Source organism: Centruroides vittatus, unplaced genomic scaffold (genome assembly GCF_030686945.1).
Source record: "Centruroides vittatus isolate TY-2023 unplaced genomic scaffold, ASM3068694v2 contig_975, whole genome shotgun sequence".
Classification (NCBI taxonomy): domain Eukaryota; kingdom Metazoa; phylum Arthropoda; class Arachnida; order Scorpiones; family Buthidae; genus Centruroides; species Centruroides vittatus.
The window spans coordinates 521,926-535,331 of record NW_027122648.1 but is presented as its reverse complement, the minus strand read 5'-3'; the positions used below and the strand labels follow the sequence as shown (position 1 = coordinate 535,331).

The window sequence follows — 13,406 nt, the reverse complement described above, 5'->3', positions numbered from 1 at the left end:
CAATTAAACAATTGTAATTAATTAAATTAAAAATAATATAACAGTTTCAAAACTTAATTACAGAATTCAAATTTTGAATTAACTGAGAAAATTGTTAATAAAATATGCAAATAAATTTAAAATCAAAATTTCTGTTTTGTAAAATATAATACTTTTTTTTCTTGTAAACAAAACCACCCAAGCAATAAAAAGAAAATAAAAAATAGTATTAAAAATAAATATTGTAAATAAATAAATATATATAAGTGGGAAGAACATAATAAAAATAAAATTATAAAATTCCAAAAAATTAACATTTTTTTAAGTTTGATGACTTTTTATCAAAGTTTTACCCCTTGAAAAATCAATAATGTTTTTAAATTTTCTATGAGATTAACAAATAAAGAAATATATGTTAAATTTTATTTTATTTGCTAAACTTAGCAATTATTTCTCTTTTTTTTTCCTATTGAAACAAGCTTTAAAATTTTTACTTTACAGTTTACTTTCTTTAAGAAATTTTTATTTAAAAAATACTGAAAGGAAATTGGATTAACCCTGTAAATTATCAAATAAATTTTGTATAAAAAAAAAACAATTTTTATAAGAAGTACATTTTTAAATAAAGCTTAGCATAAATATGCAGATATTTTATGCTTTACTTTATATATATATATTTATATACAGCTTTACATTTTATATTATTTTCACACATTTATACATGATTTTTTTTCTTATTTTGAATGCATAAGACATAAATATTTATACAAAAATTTTAAAATTATTTTTATAATAAATTTAAAGTAAGATTTTTATTACACGATGACCCTAAAAGTCAGTTACGCTAGTGAATTACAAATTGTTTTTTTTTATTTTAAAAAACTAATGGAAACATGATAAAAAATACAATTAAATTAAGTATTTTATTTTATGTAATTTAGTTAATTAATTACAAGTTAGCCTTTACAGCATTTGGGCCACCCTGCATTTAAATTTTAATTTTTTTTTCTTATGTTTTTACGATTTTAATCGATCAAACTAAATTTTTTTAAAATATTATTCAATTAAAGAAAAGAAAAAGTACAACAGTTTTTTTCTATACTTAATTTAACTTCATTGCTATTATTGTTCTTCTGTATTTTTGTTTCTTCTTCTGGATTTATCCTTCCAATTAAGCCTTTTTCCTTAATTATCCAACTTAAGATTATTTCTTTGACTGAACTAACAAGATTTTTTTTATTTATTTACCCCTATCGATTGTCAAGATACCTGAAGGAAGCTGATTTCAATGAGTGGATGTAATAATAAAAAAAATTAAATAAAAAATTGAAAAAAAATGAATAAATCTAATAATCAAAATTTATGTAACCTTATAAAATATATTTAAAAAATAATTTAATTTTTTTTAGAATATATGAATAAAAAACAATCTCTGTATATATGAATTATTTTAAATTTAATAAATAATTCAAAATTTTAATTTATTTATTATAAAAAAGCATTTAAAACAAATATTTACAATACTTTTCAATCTTTTATACTTACTCAAACTGCGATAATAATTAAAAGTAAGATTTAAAGTCTTCTTGTAGCTCGCGAACTACTAATTGAGAAATCGTGCTTTATAAGCCATTAACTTATTAATTTTTAAATAATTTAAAATATATATAATAAAAACTAAATAAATCTAATAAATAAAATTTTAAACAACTTTATAAAATATATTAAAAAATAATTTCATTTCAATTATATTTAATTTCTTAAAACTCTCTTCTATGTAAATGAATTTTTGATGTGTAATAAATAATTTAATATATATATAATAAAAATAAATGTTTTTAACATTTCTTAATCTTTTATACTTTTTTAAAACTATTACATTAATCAATAATGGGATTCACAGTCCCTTTGGGGTTCTCGAACTACTGGTTGAGAAATTACGTTATATTCGCGTTAAAAATATTAACTTTTAATAATTTATGTATAAGTATATGTATATATTTGTGTAATATAAAAGGATATTGTATTTCCTTGGGGTTATTTATTAAAGAATCTATTCAGAAAGTAATTATTTACATTTTCATATATGTCCTAACCTTTAAAAGTTCTAATATGTAATTTGTAAATATATTTATAAATAAATAAAAAGTAGCTCAAATTATATTTTATATTTAAAAAAATATATATAGAAATATTATTTTATAATTTAAAATTACAATTTTTTAGTTATGAAATTGTACTTTTTAGCATTAAAAATACAGAAATTTGCGGGTTTTTTCAGATTTCGATTAATTTATTGTAATTAGTAAATGTAAATTTACAAAAAATTAATGCTTTTATTAATAAAAACATTATTAAATATATTATTTTATCATTTAAACTGGAATAAATTTAAATGATAAAAGTTATAAATTTGTACTTTTAATGCTAAAAAATACAAATTCATAACTAAAAACTATAATTATTTTATACTTTGAAATCACAAATTTTTAGTTATGAATTGGTGTTTTTGGCATTAAAAATACAAAAAGATTATTTTTTTTAATTTCAAGAAATTTACTGCAGTTAATAAGTATAAATTAACATAAAATGAATATTTTCATTAATCAAAATGTCATTAAAATCTATATTATCTGTCTCTGTAATTAGTTACTGTAAATTTACTCATGCATAAATTTAATAAGTAACAATATGTAAATTTTTCTAAATATTGAATAATATAGCATTAAAATTTATATATTTATATAAATGTTTAAATATATAAAATACATAAAATCAATTTTTTTAATGAAGATCAAACTCTTTGTATGAAGTGCATAACTTGGTATTGATACAAGCTCGACTTTTTATACACATCTTTGTTGATTTAAAGATGTAATATTGAAATTTCACATGTTATATATATTTACATAATGTTTTATTTATTCAAGATGTGCACACAGAAAAATAAATTATAATTCTAGAAATATCATTAAATAATATTACCGATAGAAAATTAATTAATATTGTCTGGATTTTTATATTTAGTAATGGTAAGTTTGTACTGATGTTTCCTATAATTTAACAATGAGTTTCTTCGGTGCTTTAATGAAAAATTTCTATATATTTAACTATAAATGATGATTATATATTAAAGAGATGTTTATTTTAAATTTTTATACGTTAAATTTATTGGTAAAACTATTTTACGCACGTGTAAAGTATGGTACTTACCTCGTCAGTGAAGCACGACTTGTCAGCAGCTCTGCTACTCTTGTACTGAACTGAACCAGTAGATGTCAGAATATCGATCGTAAGAGACATTCGCCGTTACTAAATAATGGTTATTGGTGCTGAAAACAGCTTATGTGCAACAAGAATTTCTTTACAGATACATCCATCTTTAACATAAACGTCAGTTATTCTATCTTAAGCTTGAAAATTTGTATCAAAATTCATTCATACCTCATTTAGTTTAACGTTTCCGATTTTGGTCGAAACTCCTTAAAAATCGAGATTTTCATAACTTAAAAATGCTCTTTTTGGAAGTTTTCTTGATTAAGAACTGATTTAAATTTAATAAACCACGTAATTAATTACTTCAATGTAGTTTTTTTCGGTGTAGGGCACTTATTTGTTTTCAGAAGTAATTTGCAAAAGTGTTTTGTCGAGTTTGCAAGAACTTAAGATTTTGTAATTGCAGTAGTATTAGTAGTAGTAGCTATTCAAAATGCAGTAATCTGTGCTGATAACTGCTGACAAAGCTAATTTTCTATCATCAACCATTTGTGAATTAAACGTCAATCAATAAGTCAACAAGAATTTTAAGCATTCTCTTGAAAAATCGACATGAACAAAGCACATTTTCGTATATAAACATTTATTTTTTATTTATAGATATTCGCAAAATCATCTAAAATCATATAAAATATGTAAAATGAGATAAAATCTGAAGAATACATTAAAAACAATTAGGAAGAATAATGCACATATCCAGTTACTGGAAACGAAAAGAAAGCAAATAATATGTTATTGAAAAATAAAAATTGAATGAAAACTATTATTTCCTTGTAAAAATAACAACATTACAAAACCAAAAATGTGGTGTATACTATGGCATGGTATATCGGATTACACTAAATGCATTGTTTACGTAACACTGATAATATAAGTTAAAATTAAAAAGTTAAAAGAATAAACACTTGAGTAAAAAGCTGTTCTTTTCTAGAAAAAAGATAATATGTATAATTGTAGAACCAAACCTATGACATTATTCAATATGGAATTCATTAAATGTAGCCTATTTCTTTACAAGGCATTGAAGTGAAGAGTCAGAGAAAAGGATTTCAGAAATTAAAAATAAAAGTTCAAAGAATAAAAATTTGAACTTATACATGTACTGCATAATATATATATAATATATATATATTATTGAATGAGTAATATTTTAAGATTACTTGTTAACCTCTTTCAGTTAGTTGGTGAATGGTTCATTCAGCTTCCGTGCTCATACACAATACCCTATTCATCATCAATTCTTTACAATGCTCAACATAACTAACATTGGAAGACAAATTTAGAAACCAATTTTATCTTAGACAAAAGTAAAATCCTGTACTTATCGTATGATATTGCACCATACTGTTTTTGTTTTTCTTTTTCGTTACCCTTTTAAATGATTATATTTCCAGATTATTTATTAGGTAATTTTCAAATTGAAAGTAGGACAGGATAAGTTCTTTTCCCTAAAGGTTGTTGATTGATAATTTATTATCTCGGATTTTGTTTTGAATAATTTAAAGTAATGCCTTAGTATAAATTAAAAATAAATAAATACGTTTCTTAAAATAAACGTTCTGCCTACGAAAAAATCGAAACTGTAACAATTTATGAAGGCGGAAGGTAAGTGTACTTGGGCCTACACGCAATACTTTGAAGTCACAATGCGTGTGTGACTTGTAAAGATTTATCACTAAAATCATAGTACAATAACATATTGAAGGACTAATTTAGTAGACTAATAATATGACTTGAGAAAATCACAATATATCTAGTTATAGTAATAGTATGTAACTTGATAAAAGTCACAATGTGGGTAGAATAAAGAATTACTCTATATTAAATCACTATGTGTGCAGCTAGAAAGAAAAGTCACAGCGTACGTGACTGCGGTTTGTTTACAATGCGTTTAGTTTCATCACACTAATCATTGTGAATTTGATTATTGAATCAAGAGACGAGTCAAGTCACAATACATGTGACTAGATACAGGAATCAGTGTAGATATTTTTCTTTTTTAATACTGCATAAACGCGTCGAGAATTGTTAGCAAACTGTAGGCTACTACTAGAATAACAATATTCACGATTTATATATATAAATCTATGTAACAATGTGATTTAGAATCACATATATTAGAAATATAAATCATCGACAATGTTACTGCAGTAGCATTTTTATTCCTGATATAACATGTCACGAAGATCAGTGATTCAATGAGATTACTTTTATAAGTTACAACAGTTTTTCCTTGTTTCCGTCAAGTACAATGTTGTCTTTTGTTACTTGGAAAACATTGAACAAGGAAATATCTTAAAAAATCAAATAAAATGTTAAAAAAATTTTTAAAAGTGATTTACTTCCATTAGCATTTACATTAATTATAAAAATATCTCAATAATCTTACAGAAAAGTGTTGAATCAACAATCTTTTCAGAATCTTAATAGAAAACTTTTGTTAAGAAGTGCTTTTAAAAATGTTTAGATTTAAAAGAAGATAAATTTACAAATAATTAGAAAATTAATGTTTGGTTTTACTCTTAAGAGGCTTTACAGAAAAATATTAATAAATGTTCATGAAATTTGATGTTTATCGAAGCTCTAAATTGCTTGACTCCCGTAAAAAAACACTAAAAAAAACATGTTTAGTTTTAATTAACGTAAAGATTTAAATTTACTTTTAATTATAATTTAACATAAAAGTAATATTATAAGTTATATTTAGTTTTAATACGATTTATAAAATTTTTGTTTTCGTTCTTTCCTCTTGAAATAGATTGTGTTCAATTAATCGCCCACCTTTGATTACGTCTTGTGTAGTTTCAACGAAAAAAAGAACCAAAAGAAGCAGAAAAAAGACAGAAATACAAGAAAATTTTTCATCACCCACACAAATATTTGATTTCAAACCCAAATTGATCACTTGAGGTAATATCATCGTAAAGATTCTTTAAAGTTACAATACTCTAAATGTCAAGATGAATAACTTATAAGTAAAGAATTGTTGCATTTTTAAAAATTTAGAACAAAAAAATGACAACCTATTCCTTTTTCTAAACAAAATAAAGACATTTAAACACTTCTTTCCTTATTTTACACTTCAAATTAATCAGAATTTTGATATTTACTTAACGAATAAACTTGATAATAACAGTTGATTATAATAATAAATGATGATGTAAGGATAATCAATCATCATCTGCCATTAATAAATGTATAAATATGTATACATGATGTTAAATAAAGAGTCATTTGCCTGGAAGAGTTGCATATTTATCATCTGGGCAAATGGTATCACTGTGTATAAACCACATCTAAAAGTATCGATTGTTCACTTATCGATGTAAATGGAAATCGATGGTAAATGTATTCTTAGAGATAAATCAGTTAAAATTTTCTTTTTGAAAATTACTATAAATCTAGTCGAAAAGGTATTATCGATTTCTTAGATCAGACTTCTAGAAAATTGAATTGTTACAAGTATAGTTACATGACGATAAAAAGCAAAGAAATGCGAATAAGATAAAAGAACGTAAAAAACCGATTTGTTGCTTATTTACTTCATTTATTTGTATTTTTTCTTATATCTAAAAATGCATAAATCTAATTTATTTAAAAAAATATTCTTTCCTCGCTGAATTTTTTGAAATTTTCAAAGGATTTTTGAAACGAAACTGTAGTATTTTTTGTATCCTAATTCCTAAATTTAATGGGAATTTTATAACTTTTACTTCATTTATTTGTGAAAATTTTTTTTAATCTAAAAATGCATAAACTTAATTTTATAATCATTTATTTCTTGTTTAATTTTTCACCATTTTTTCTATTCTTTTTTTTAATCAAATTAAATTGTAAAATATATTATGTAATAATTGGCAATTAAGCACAATTTCCTTCAAATTTTTAATGATCAAAATCATATTTTCTAACAATAAATCACTAGAAAATCTAATAAATTTTTCCATGTTGACAGAATAGAGAGAGAAATACAAACTTTAAATTAACTTTTAATTAGAGAAATAGTTGAGTATAAAACTTTGACAACTTTAATCGCGAAATTAAGATGAATGACACGAAATTTATGTTCGTTCCTTTCTCACTTTATGTAAATTGTCGAGTGACGAAGATTATTATATTATTTTACTTCTATATTAAACAACTTCGTTCTTAAACACGCTAGTTTTAAATGGGAAAACAATCCAATTTATTAATTTTCGAATGGAAAGCATTTACTAGAAAATGTGAATTTAAGATGAAAACATTCTTTAGAAAAAGTGGATCTAAAATGAGAAATAATTGTTGAAAAAAATCTAGCAATGAGATGCTTAACTTTTCCGGCGATATTTAAAATTTTAGTGGCGCCATCTGTTATCATATTTTATTTTAAAAACTTTTTATATTTTTAACTATCATAAAATAGCAAATAGCTTATATTTCAGGGTAGGGATGAGTATTATAAAAAAAATTGTAAATACTAATAGCGAGTAAAATCGTAATTAAGTCTGATCCTACTCGAGATACGATGCACGGCTGCCTTTATCTTCCCACCCCAACAACCTTTAATCACCAAAATTTAACAGCATAAATTCCTCTGATACGCAAACATGCCTGCAAAATTTCAGAAATTTTAGACAAAAAACACAGGAGTTATTAAGCTTCAAAGAGGGTGAACATAATCGTTCCCCCCACACACACACTGACACATCCATAGATACGGGAAGAAACCGAATTCTTTTGAATTTCTCGGCCTTTAAAAGTGTTCTAAATCCAAAAATGTAAAAATATTGGGGATCATTTTTGACCGATGCCATACTTTCCGTCTGTTATATATAAAAGAGCTGGATAAGTAAAAATTGGGTGTAAAACGAGGAATAATTTTTCGGAAAAGCGGACATAAAAATAGAACAATTTTTAAAAAGTGGGTTTAAAATGGAGAATAATTGTTGGGAAAAACGAGTTTAAAACGAAAATTGTTAGAAAATAGAATGTAAAATGGAAAAATAGATATCGAAAAATGTGTATCTAGAATGGAAAATAATTGTTGATAAAATAGATTAGAATTCGAGAAAAAGCTTTTAGAAAAAGCGAAATAAACATAGAAAATTGTTCATAGAAAAGTGAATCTAAAACGTAAAATAAGAATTGGAAAAAGTGGATTAAAGAGGATGAATAATCGTGAGAAAAAAAATTTACAATTGAAAAACGTCGTTAAGAAGTTGATTAGAACTAGGAAGTAAATTAAAAATAGGAAATAATTATGATAAAAATAGTTTAAAATAGAAAATAATTATTAATAAAGTGAAAAGTTTCATTAAAATGGATTTAAAATAGAAACAATTCAAAATAAATATAGTGGTATAAAACACAGTGGTATAAAAATGGATTAAGGATAGAAATAAATAGGATTAAAGATAAAAAATAATCTTAAAAATGGATTAGGGATGAAAACGTATGGAAAAAATGGATTAAAGGCAAAACATAGCCACAAAAAAATGGATTAGAGATTTTAAAAAATGGATCGAAGAAGAAAAAATCTGCATTAAAAGTTAATAAAAGCAAGATCCAGAATACATATATATCCTTTTATAAATCCATTATCTTGGTCTAAGGAAAAGTATTGAAGATAGAAAATCCATTAAATGTTTTGATGATGGGGAGGAGGAGAGAATCATTTGCAGAACGGAGAATTAGATTCGTTTGTTTTGATGGCAGATGGTTTCAAACTGTTGTCATGGTGACATCTTCATTGTGAAGCCACATTAACGACTGCATTTGTTTACGTCCCAATTGTTCGTAGATAATCCTATTTACAAATCTTAAGAATAATTAAACATCTTATATTGAAGATTATAAAACATCAAAAAATTCTTAATAATGATTTATTTAATTTATTTAACGAGCAGTTGAAACACTAAAAATGATAATTTGCATGTCAAATGATGTGAAAAAAACAATAATTCATTAAAAATCTTATAAATATTCTTTAAAAAACCCTTATAGATTGGATAATAATAATAATAATAAAATAAATTTTTAGATGTAATTATATAAACTATTCCATTGATTTTTGACATAATGAAATAAATTACTAAAACTTATATAAATATATTTTTATTTATTAATTAAAACTCCTAAAAATTAAATTTTTCTTTATTTTTAAGCTATCAAAACAGAAAAAAATGGAAAAAAGTGGGATTATAATTGAAAATGAAGGATGGAAAATATGGGAAAAAGGAATAAAAATGAGGGAGTGAAAATGAGAAAAACTGGAAAAAAATGAAGAAAAACAACGGGAAAAATGAGAGGAAAATAAAGGAAAATAATAAAAATAGAAGAGTATTCATTCAGTTTGATTTTTATTTAGACCTACTTTTTTTAAATCAAAAAATTAAATGAAGCTAAACAGCTATCTTAGATACAAAATTCCAAATGTTTATCATATTAGTTGTTCTTTTGTAACAACTAGCAGGAAATATATATATAATTAGTCATTTTTTATAGTTTTATTACTGCTAATTAATGCTTAGAGTTACTATATTAGTGTTATATTCTCATTAAGTTAGATGATACTGATATCTGATCGGATATAATGGCATACGATGAGCTTAGTTTACGAGACTCCGGGTTATTATCTTCAAAAGTTAATTTAAAAATTGAAAAGAAAGAATGTTGTAAAAAATATCAAAATGTTTTTGAATAAATTTCTGTACTGTCTTAATTAAAATAAATTTTTAAAAAATTTAAATTGTTAAGAATTAATAACTAAAAACGTACATAAAAGCGTGTTTTTAAAAAAATAATGTAATTAATGATCAAATATAAAATTACTTATTAAATTTTCCATATATTTGAGATGTTTTTGATGAAATTTATTCATTAAAGTAATAAAAAATTAATTAAAAAACTACAAAATTTTGTCATCAAATGATATTATAGATTATTGCTTCAGAATTCAAAAGGTGCATTAACATCGTATCGATCGCTTTGCTTTTAAAAAAATATATGAAAATCTTAATTAAATTTATTTATATCGAGCTAATCCAATGAGAACAATGCGAATTGTTCGGGAATTTATGTTAAATATCTTTATTATAACGAGATAAAGCACCAAACTTCATAATGGTCTAGCTTATCATCTTGTAAAAAAGTATTTTTTAACTGGCATACATTTTATAGGATTAACATTATGAACTTTGAACTTAACTAATATAAAAGTTTACTTAACAAAATGTAATGAGATTTATTCCTTATTAAAAATTTATCACCTTTATCTGATTTACTAACTTCAACCAAAACCAAGAATAATGTAAAAGACGGTGTTTTAATTTAAATCTATTTATCATCAATATGGTCGTCGTCGTCGTCGTCATCATCATCATCATCATCAATACTAACACCTATTTCATTCAGAGAAATTAAAATATTGAATCAAATGGCAAGAAATGTAGTAGTATTTCAAAATATGTGCGGATGACCGTGCAGTTAAGATGGCAGCTTGCCGTAGTGGGGACCCAGAATCGAATCCGGATGAGTCGGAAATCCCCAGGAATGTTTCGGGAGCGGTCCCTCACTACCTATTGTGTTCCTGGCCGACCCATAATGGGCTTCTTGAAAAGACTCTTTTAATACCCACGGAACAAAAAGAGTTTTTAAAAAATAGGCTCAAATCTATCTAGGATGTATGATTCATAATTGTAGCAATAGAATGAATTGCTACAGATAATATATGTAAATTTCAAATACAGTTAAACACAATTAATGTCACATGCCAGTTATTGTCAAAAAAAAACTTTTATTTCTGGCCAATCTCCATAAGCAAATGATAGACGGTTAATATCACTCCTCCTATTAGCCCAAATCAATTAATATAAAGGTATTTGTATGCACGGTGGTTTTAAATATTGGGCTACAATTTATTTTTAAATTGTAGACCTATAAATTCTAACTGGCGTTTATCTGTCTGTCCTTCCTAATCTCGAGAATGGAGTTAGATAGATGAAAGTCAAGACAAGATATGGAAAACGTAGGGACAGAAGGCCCCGATTAATTATATCCAAACTTATTAAATCAAAGCTAGAATTGAAAAAGCTCACTCGTCATAAGCCGCCTCAGATTGTTAGCGAATGTATGCAGTTTTTTTTTTTTTTTTTTTTACTCTATTTGACTTTATAATTACAGTACTTGTAATAAATTTTCTGCTTTAGAATTCCCTTAAGTGTTTGTTAATGTGCAAATGTAGGACATATGCAGAAACCTATATGTACTAGTGCAGTTAAAGCCTTTTCATGAAATATCAAGCTCTTCTACTGGATTCCTTTTAATATCAACTTCGTTTGACACTAATGTTATATTCTGACAGTCTCGCAAATGTGATATTAAACGGGTTTGACTATACAATGCGTTTCAAAAAGAATTAATTTTAATTTAATTTTATTGTATTTATCTTGATGCCCACCAGTAGTCAAACAGATATGGAAGGCCCCAGACACAATTCGAAATTTAGTGTTAAAAATAACAAATATCCGACGGAACAGTTAAACTCTCAACTTTTGAAAATAAAAACCGACGCAAAACTTCGGTTCGGTCTCACAAAAACAATAAAAAAAAAACTTTCTTTCTGTCAAAAAAAAACAAAAAGATGGAATTACGAGGGAAAATTTGAAAGCGATCGAACGTCCAGCTGCGACAGAAAGCAGCATTTGACATCACGTATCTGTTCGAATCCGAACTTACTCACAAACCCCGAGGCCGTCGATCCTTTAGAAGACAATCTTTAACGTTAAAATAGATTGTTAACTACGAAACACAATATAGTACTTTGACGATCACTAAATAAAAGGGAGAAGAAAGCCAAGTGATCGTCAAAGCACTATATTGTGTTTCGTAGTTAACAAGAATCAAGCACGACACGGTTTCAAGTCATTAATCCAGTTAAAATAGATAATAATAAAAATCCACTAGAATCCAGTCACTCGATCTTTCATATCGAATTATGACAGAATGACACAATATAACAAATGTGTTACCATATTTAAAACAATATTCTTTATTTAGAATATCTTTGCTTTCACATCTTGTTTAGATTTTACATCAGATATATTTCTAATAGTACTCTAGAAAATTTTCCAGGGTGGGGCAAAGCTTGCAGACAAATAATTGCATCAATAATTTTCTTATTTATTGATGCTTACTTAATTTTCGGGGGATTTTCCACAAGAAGGTTATAGAATACAGTACTGAATTAAAATGTCCCGTGGTCGAGGGTTTAAGGTTGCATATCTCAATCACTTTTACGATTATAAGTTGTGGAATTTTTTACTCGATCCCAGGGAGCAAGTGCTCCGTTGTCTTTTCTGATGACGCCCATGACTGTAAGATAATATGTTTATGAAAGACTATTCTCAAAATCGAAAAGTCGTATGGATAAAAGTTTGCCAAGCTAAATGTAATCACACAAATTTAATAAAATATACAGTATGTTGTCCAGGATGGCAGTTCTTTCACTAAAAAGGCCTATATTCATGGCGCACTCTGCTGGACTTCGTTGTTTTCCTTCTATTAGTACGTAACTTTTTAAATGGAGGCTGGATGGATGAGAAGACAATTTGCTGTTCTGGAAGCTTGGATTCGAATTCTAGTGAAAAACTCCCGATTTTTACTTGAGTAGTGTATATTGATATATTGAGCCCCATATATTGAACCCCTGATATATCGAACCCCATCCTCACCAACTAACCATTGTCGTTGCGGACTTGGCCGAATCTGCGATTAGGATTGCCACTTTTTCACACCATCTGTAAACCTGACCCGAACATTACGATTAAGCAATAAATAAATAGATACTTTGTTATTACAAAAACAAAATGCAATATTTTACAATTTTTTTTATTTTATACAACAATATCATCCTACAATATAACATGTATAATAAACTTATAATATCAAAGTAACTTTACGTTTTCCTGATTTATCAATAATTACAAATAAACATACTGTATGCCGTAAAGGAATGAAATTGTGTACCTGAAATATGTATTTAAAAAATTTAGTCATTTATTTTTTCTTTATGCTTTATAAAAGTATTTAAATCTAACAAAAATGGACCACTCTTACAAATAAATACAGTACAGTCAACCTGTTTTTATGCGGTCTTTTTTGTGCGATTTTTT

The 13,406-nt window shown here is 25.4% G+C and overlaps 1 protein-coding gene across 1 annotated transcript in view; it reads right to left on the bottom strand.

Moving 5' to 3' along the window:
- The window catches only part of LOC136985634 (serine-enriched protein-like), a 34,697-nt gene extending 31,410 nt beyond the window's left edge, over positions 1 to 3,287 (bottom strand). Inside the window, exon 1 of the mRNA XM_067282953.1 lies at positions 3,193 to 3,287. The gene's annotated coding sequence lies outside the window, so the exon portion shown is untranslated. The remainder of the gene's footprint in view (positions 1 to 3,192) is intronic.
- Between the last annotated feature and the right edge of the window lie 10,119 nt (positions 3,288 to 13,406).